Here is a 7,278-nt window from a genome sequence, read left to right as displayed (position 1 = left end):
CTAGATGATGCCCGCGACTTCGTCCGCGTGGATTTAGGTTTTAGAAAATCCCGTGGGAACTTTTTGATTTTCCGGGATAGAAAGTGACCTATGTCCTTCCCTGTGATGCAAGCTATCGCTGTATCAAATTTCGTCAAAATCGGTTGAACGGATGGGCCGTGAAAGGCTACCAGACAGACAGACAGACACACTTTCGCATTTATAATATTAGTATGGATAAAATATGTGTTTAATAGATAAATGATGAATGTTTAATAGAAGATATCCAGCCGAGCCAATCGTTTCAAAACTTTCACAAGAAAATGAACTTTCTAGGGCCTGTCCTTTAAAAGGCTCATAAATTGCGCTGTTTATGCTAGATGCCTTTTCAAGGGAAATAAGGATTTTAATCATAAATCTAGACTAGTATTAAAACCAGATGAGGATATAAAAAAAAGAGTGACACTTAGTGGTTTAGGCTTGTATTTAGGTACTAAGTACTTCCTGATTCTGTAGTTTTGTGTTTCTAAAAACGCTAAATAACTAATCACTCAGCTTTCACAAAACTGTAATAATCTACGACTTTCCTCTCTTTTAGAATAGAATAGAATAGGTATATTTTATTCAAGTAGACTTATTACAAGTGCTTTTGAATCGTTAACTAGTTTAATTTACCACTGGTTCGGAATGCTGTTCCTACCGAGTAGAACCAGCAAGAAACTCGGCGGATGCTCTTTTCAAGTGATCAATTAAAAAAAATTCTTTCTTTACTATACTATACTAATTTACTCTAATATACTAATGTTACCAGACTCTATTATATAGTGTTAACAACATTTCCTTGGAAGGGCATGAACAGCTGCATCTATGCGACTTTTAAGAAACTGACCCTGGAAAGTTTCCCATTAGCATGCCAGCAGGGATGGGGATCCCTGAAGTGAAGGGTTTATAAAACTATTTGATCTTCACAATCTTACATATTAAGGCCCAAGACACGGGTCTGCCCGCGAAATTCAAATTTAATTTGGTTTTTCACAATTTGTAAACTAATGCGACAATGTAGCTTATCGCCCCTAGCAATATCATCTTCTTCACAGGTTTATATTAAAATCTTTACTTAAAGTTTACAGTTTAAGAAATTAGTCAAAATAATGACTAATTTGTGAGTAGCTCACGTCAAACTCGTTATTTTGACTAATTTCTAATAGAAGAATATTTTAAAAACTTTAACTGGACACTTAAGATTTTTATATAAGCCTGATGATGATGATACTGCTAGGGGCTGAATTTGAATGCCATAAGCCTACTTTGTCGTAATAGTTAACAAATTGCGAAAAACCGGCCAAGTGCGAGTCAGGCTCGCGCAACGAGGATTCCGTACTAAAGTCGTATTTTTTCGACATTTTGCACGATAATCCAAAAACTATGACGCATAAAAATAACTTGATATAGTCATCTTACTTCGAAAATTGAAAATACTAATTATTAGTTCGTGACCACAATTTAATTTTTTTGTGTGATGTAACCACAAATTCACGTTTTTCAGATTTTACCCGGAATGTCAGCTACAAGCATGATTCTAGGTCAAGGGGAAGTACCCTGTAGGTTTTTTGACAGACCGACAGACAGACGACAAAGTGATCCTATAAGGGTTCCGTTTTTCCTTTTGAGGTACAGAACCCTATAAACCAAATTAAATTTGAATTTTGCGGGCAGACCAATGTCTTCCACCTTAATCAACTATATTATAAATATCTATAAATTGTAAATTCGATGATATTTATTCCTGCCAATCGCGCTTCTGCAAGTGGGACATGTTTTAGAATATTTTAAATGTTTCTTCAAACATTCCAAGCAGAATATGTGGCTACATATGGTCGAAACAAAGGGGCCTTCTCCTTCCAAACATATTGGGCAGATTATTTCTAATGGCTGAAAAAGAAATAAATATTTATTATTTTTAAGAAATAATTTTATTGTCATCATCATGATCAACCCATCGCTGTGCACTATTGAGAGCCAGTCTCCTCTCAGCGATGAGGATTTATGCCAAAGTCTGCTGTGCTGGCCCAGTGCAGATTGGTAGTCAACTAAACAATGATTTAAATTTCAAAACTACATAGTACTACATATACTACAATAATACATAACTGAACTACCCTCAGAGTAAATATTGTAGGTATACAATATACATAAGGTTCTCAGAAGTATCTATGACTATTAAGTAATTAAATACATAAATAACTTCACAGTCAGCATATTCTCAGTTCCTATAGCTTATGTATATAGCTTATATATGTGCAGCATCTAGATTGAGAGTTAAGACATGCTGTTCATGCTGAACTCAATGCTCAACATCTACAATATTATTTGGCCATCAAGAGTTCTGAAACCACATGGTTTAGGAGTGCTGTGCCCTGGCATCATCAGGTTGAGGAGTTAGTGCCGAAAAGGAGACAAATATGTGCCTCCCATGAGTCCAATGGTCAAAAAATCGCGCTTTGTAAATTTTTGAGTACCTACATTTAACATGGTAGGCCAAAAAGACAAGATGTATTGTATTTCTTATAGAAAAGAGGACTTTTAGCTGGCAGGAATTTGGCACTATTTAATTGGGTATTTGACTCCAATTTTTTTATTACTTTATTATAAATTAGGATAAAAATAATGATGTAAACTGAAAAAATTAATTAAATCGATCAAATAACAAAAAAGTTATAAGCATTTATAATAAAAATATTTCTGATTAGACAGAGATAGCGATTGGTATAGCATTTTCCATTTTGATGTCACACCTTACTAATGCCATAGTAGCTTCGTGCGGTTTCATACAGGGATAGATGACACTCAAACTCCAAAATAAAAATGCCTGTAACTTTGTAAATCTTTGTTGGATTTTAATATTTTTTTCAGCGTACATCATTATTTTTATCCTAGTTTATAATAAAGTAATAATATTTATCAAATTCAAAAGTAGGAAAATACCCAATTAGGATACAAAAAGTCCATGAAAATTTCCCTTCCTATTATATAAAAATACTGAAACAAAACTTATAGCTACCTACATCTATACTTAAGTAATTGAGCCAAATTGGATACAAAATGTTTGCTAACAAAGTCGTCTAGTAAACATTCTGCCCCTTGTCCCAATAGATAAGAAACATGATGAAAATAATTTCTTAGCTGTTTTATTACTTAAACTTTTTACCTTCTGTGCGACTGGTTTGGCCGATCCCGATGAATCCGCGCGCGCCCCACGAGGCGCACCGCCCCGACTGAGGCCGTCCGTGTGCGTGGTGCAGGGCGCGAGGCACGCGTGCTGCGAGGCGGACGACGAGGAGCCGGACGAGGCGGAGGACGCGTGGGAAGTAGTCTGTTTACTACTAACTAATACTACGCTCTCATCAGCCGAGACTTCCACATCAGTGATGGAGTCATCACTGATTTCCAACACACTAGTATCAGTGAACAACTCCACTACACTGTCCTGCGCTGGAGAGTCGGTGAGATCAATTATTATATTGGAGGAAATATCAGACGCAAGTGATTGACGCGCCCCCACGCTTGAATTGGCTGTATCTTGTACTTGGCTTGGCGCGGCTGGAGATTCTGTGAGATCTACTATTTTACTCATAATTATTGTTACGTTATCCTAGCAAGGCTTTCTTCGCGGTTTTGAAGTTTTCGGTTAGTTTCAGAACTTTCAGAACACGCGGCAGCGGCACAACCACCACAACCACGGCACAACCACAGAACCACAGATTAATAGGGATTGCACAGAACCATAGATAATCAGGATGATTATTATACTCTTTGATCACTAATTAGTCAGGTATACATATTAATCTATGGGCATAGCTGTGGAACAAACCCAGAGAATTTGGAAGTACTAGGTACTAAACAAAGCATAGATTATCTAGGTAGGTACTACATTACCAGAAGCTTAGACCACAGAGTACTTTTAACATATGGAAATAGAGTACTACCTATCTCGCGAGCTAATAGTGGCAACAGCTTAGTAGCGCCATCTGTATCTGACGAACGGAACTAATATTCATAATATGTAGATACCTACCTATATAATATATAGACTGCTTTATAGGTTCATACCTATACATATAATACATACATATAGGACTGCTATGGAAGGTAGGATTGTGTTCAGATTAATTATTTATTAATATTTGACTCCCTTACAATTTAACCTATTACATGATATGTTAATTAAAAAAAAATCTATAATAATTAATCTGAACACATATTTTTAAATAATAGAAATTTTTGGATTCTAATCTTTATTTTTACCAAAATTAATCCTAATCACTCTTCCTTATCCTAAAACAGTTTATAAAGTTGCCTAAGGACTGGGGTCTGGTGCCGAGTAGTTTAGTTTCAAGATATCAATATTATGAATCCAGGTCATAAAAAGATCCAAATCTTTTGCACGATTTGGAAATTCATGCAGGACATTTTCTAAACCTGAAAAGTAAAAATATGAGTATCTTAGTATGGTCACAAGTTCATAACATGTTCACTAAATCTGACTCAATTAATCTAATCACATCTAATCTGAGGTCGGGGGTTCAATCTAGGGCATGCACCTCTAACTTTTCGGAGTTGTGTGTTTTAACTAATTAAATATCACTTGCTTTAACGGTGAAGGAAAACATCGTGAGGAAACCTGCATGCCTGAAAGTTCTCCATAATGTTATCAAAGGGTGTGAAGTCTACCAATCCGCACATGGCCAGTGTGGTAGACTATGGCTAAACCCCTTCTCACTCTAAGAAGTGACCCGTGCTCTGTAGTGAGCCAGCGATGTGTTGATCATGATAGGAATTTGGTCTAGAAAAACTAAAGAAATACCTACTTCTTTATTCAAATAAACTTGTAAATAGGTGCTTTCGAATCGTCAAGAGAATCTATCACTGGATCGGAACGCCCAATACTTAAAGAAAAACCTATGCGTGAACCATATTGTCATCAAGTTCAAGGAATTTAATAAAAATTGCATTCAAGGATTAAAGTAGATACCTATGACGGTATTACAATGGCATTTACAAACCTGCAGTGAACCTGAACAGCCTGGAATACAGCCCCTCTTGTAAGAAATGTTCACTAAACTTAACTAGTACCTAACTACAACTATACTGGAGTCCTGTCTCGTAAATAAACACTGGAGTTCTGTCTCAAAACACTGGAGTCCTGTTTCAAACATGGGTACGGAAAACTTAAAATTTCTTTGGTCTCAAAACACTAGAATCTCTGACAGCTTACTTAGCGTGGGTTAGGTTCACTGGTTTGCTAAACGTAGCGTGAAATCACTAAAAACTGGCTTTAAATAGTTACAAAAGGTATTGAAAATAGCAAAATCAGAAAACATTACGACCGCCAGCACAGACCAGGTTGTTTGCCCAATTTCTACCATATCAATAGCAAAAAATTGTCTGACAATTTTATTTTCAAGAATATTTATTAAATCAATGATACATACCAAAGGTAGAACCAAATAAAATATTGGTAAATAGAAATTAATGGTTAGAGAATATTTTTTTCTTTAAAATACAAATATGTTAATGTAAACTAAACTACCAATTTGGTAGAAAAATTAAACATGGGATGCCTTGACCACAGAATAATATATCGAATTTGTCCAGTCACAGTAGCGCGGTCTGCTATTGCCTTTTGGTACTAAATGAATTGAAGTACCATGCTATTTGTTCTAAGATTGATGACCCTGGCTTAGACATAGATTAATATGTATACCTGAAGCTTAGATGAATGATGAAGGCTGCCAACGAAATATACCTATTTAAAATGTCAATGTCGAAAATCGAGTAAGTTTAGGTTTTATCTAATTTTAACTAAATGCGAAATTGGGAAAGCTATCCCTGTTTCCAAATCGAGAAAGAATAATAAACACAATTTTATAGGCTACGAACTTGCAACTTATCATGTTTACCCGCTTAAATACTAACTCCTAGTTATACGTACCTACCTACCTATTGCTAAATATAGCTAACTATAAGATGCAGATCACGCAGATTGTAGACATATATTTCATGCTCCATCCATAGGTATATTATCATGATATATTGTGATGTTATGTACCTATATGGAATGGCTCTAATAGGCTAGTTGACACTTTTTTAAGTAGGTCTTAAATGGTTAATATTTGTCCTATTAGATCAAAAAAATTAACACTATATTTTTTTGCGCCCTAAAAACCGTAAAACTTTAATTTAAAAATATATTTTTCTTAGACAGGTGAAAACACTGTCGGCCATGTTTGGCCGATAGATTATCTGTGCTCTGACGTCATGCATTTGTAAACAACAGCATAACCTACCAAAGTTTAATAAACATGACTTCTATACTAGTTAACATGAAAAATGTAGCAATTATCGTTATTGTATCATCCGAGAATGTAAAAACGCATCGATAAAGACCACAGGAAAGTTGTGGATTAGAGTGCCCAGTGAAATAAATATACGTAACACGCGAAGACTTGCTTAAAGGGATCCTATATCACTAACGACTGCAACCCAAATTTATTTTTGCAAAGATCACTTTGTTGTAAGTCTTACTTAATAACTTATTCAATTTATAAAGAGAAAACGATAATTTTTTACGTTTACTATGAGTTTTTAGAAATATATAAAAACTAGCTTATGCTCGTGACTTCGCCCGCGTGGACTTCATAAATTTCAAACCCCCATTTAACCCACTGGGTGGAATTTCAAAAAATCCTTTCCTAGTGGATACCTTCTCTTTACCTACAAAGAACACACCCACCAAATTTCATGTACCTATCTAAAACCAGCTGTTTAGATGTTTAGGCTGTGCGTTGATAGTCAGGAGGACTTGAAATTTTATATATATGGATACTACGTTAGTCAATAGGGATGACATTTGTTTGTTTACATATTTAATGACGTCACATCATGGCTGACAGCGTTTTCTGAGTTTCAAATAAAAATAAAAACTGTATTTTTTTAAATTCGATTTATTTATCCATCCTGCGTTTTTAATAATTGTTATTGATATATTTCGTTGTCTTAAGCAAAATACTATAATAAATAATCATTTATTGGACGAAATTAGATATGAGTCAAGTAGCCTATTATAGTGATTTTTTGAAATAAATCCATAGACAACTTTTTCATTTTTACTAAAAGTTTATTTCCACAAGTCTAATAAGTCCAAGCACTGTCGGTCAAATATGGTCAAATATGACTTCGTATGCATTCACGCTTGCTTGTTTTGTTTGCAGAAATCACGCAGAAATAGGTAGATCCTTC

At 35.0% G+C, this 7,278-nt stretch overlaps 1 long non-coding RNA gene across 1 annotated transcript; it reads right to left on the bottom strand.

The window, feature by feature from the left end:
* Positions 1-3,789, bottom strand: LOC138404556 (uncharacterized). Its single transcript, XR_011238449.1, has 2 exons — positions 3,188-3,789; positions 1-1,911 (listed from the first exon to the last, which is right to left on the bottom strand). It is a non-coding gene; the product is annotated as an uncharacterized lncRNA (long non-coding RNA).
* Between the last annotated feature and the right edge of the window lie 3,489 nt (positions 3,790-7,278).

This window comes from Maniola hyperantus, chromosome Z (genome assembly GCF_902806685.2).
Source record: "Maniola hyperantus chromosome Z, iAphHyp1.2, whole genome shotgun sequence".
Classification (NCBI taxonomy): domain Eukaryota; kingdom Metazoa; phylum Arthropoda; class Insecta; order Lepidoptera; family Nymphalidae; genus Maniola; species Maniola hyperantus.
Note: the sequence above shows the minus strand (reverse complement) of the source record. Positions and strands in the feature narration are given on the sequence as shown.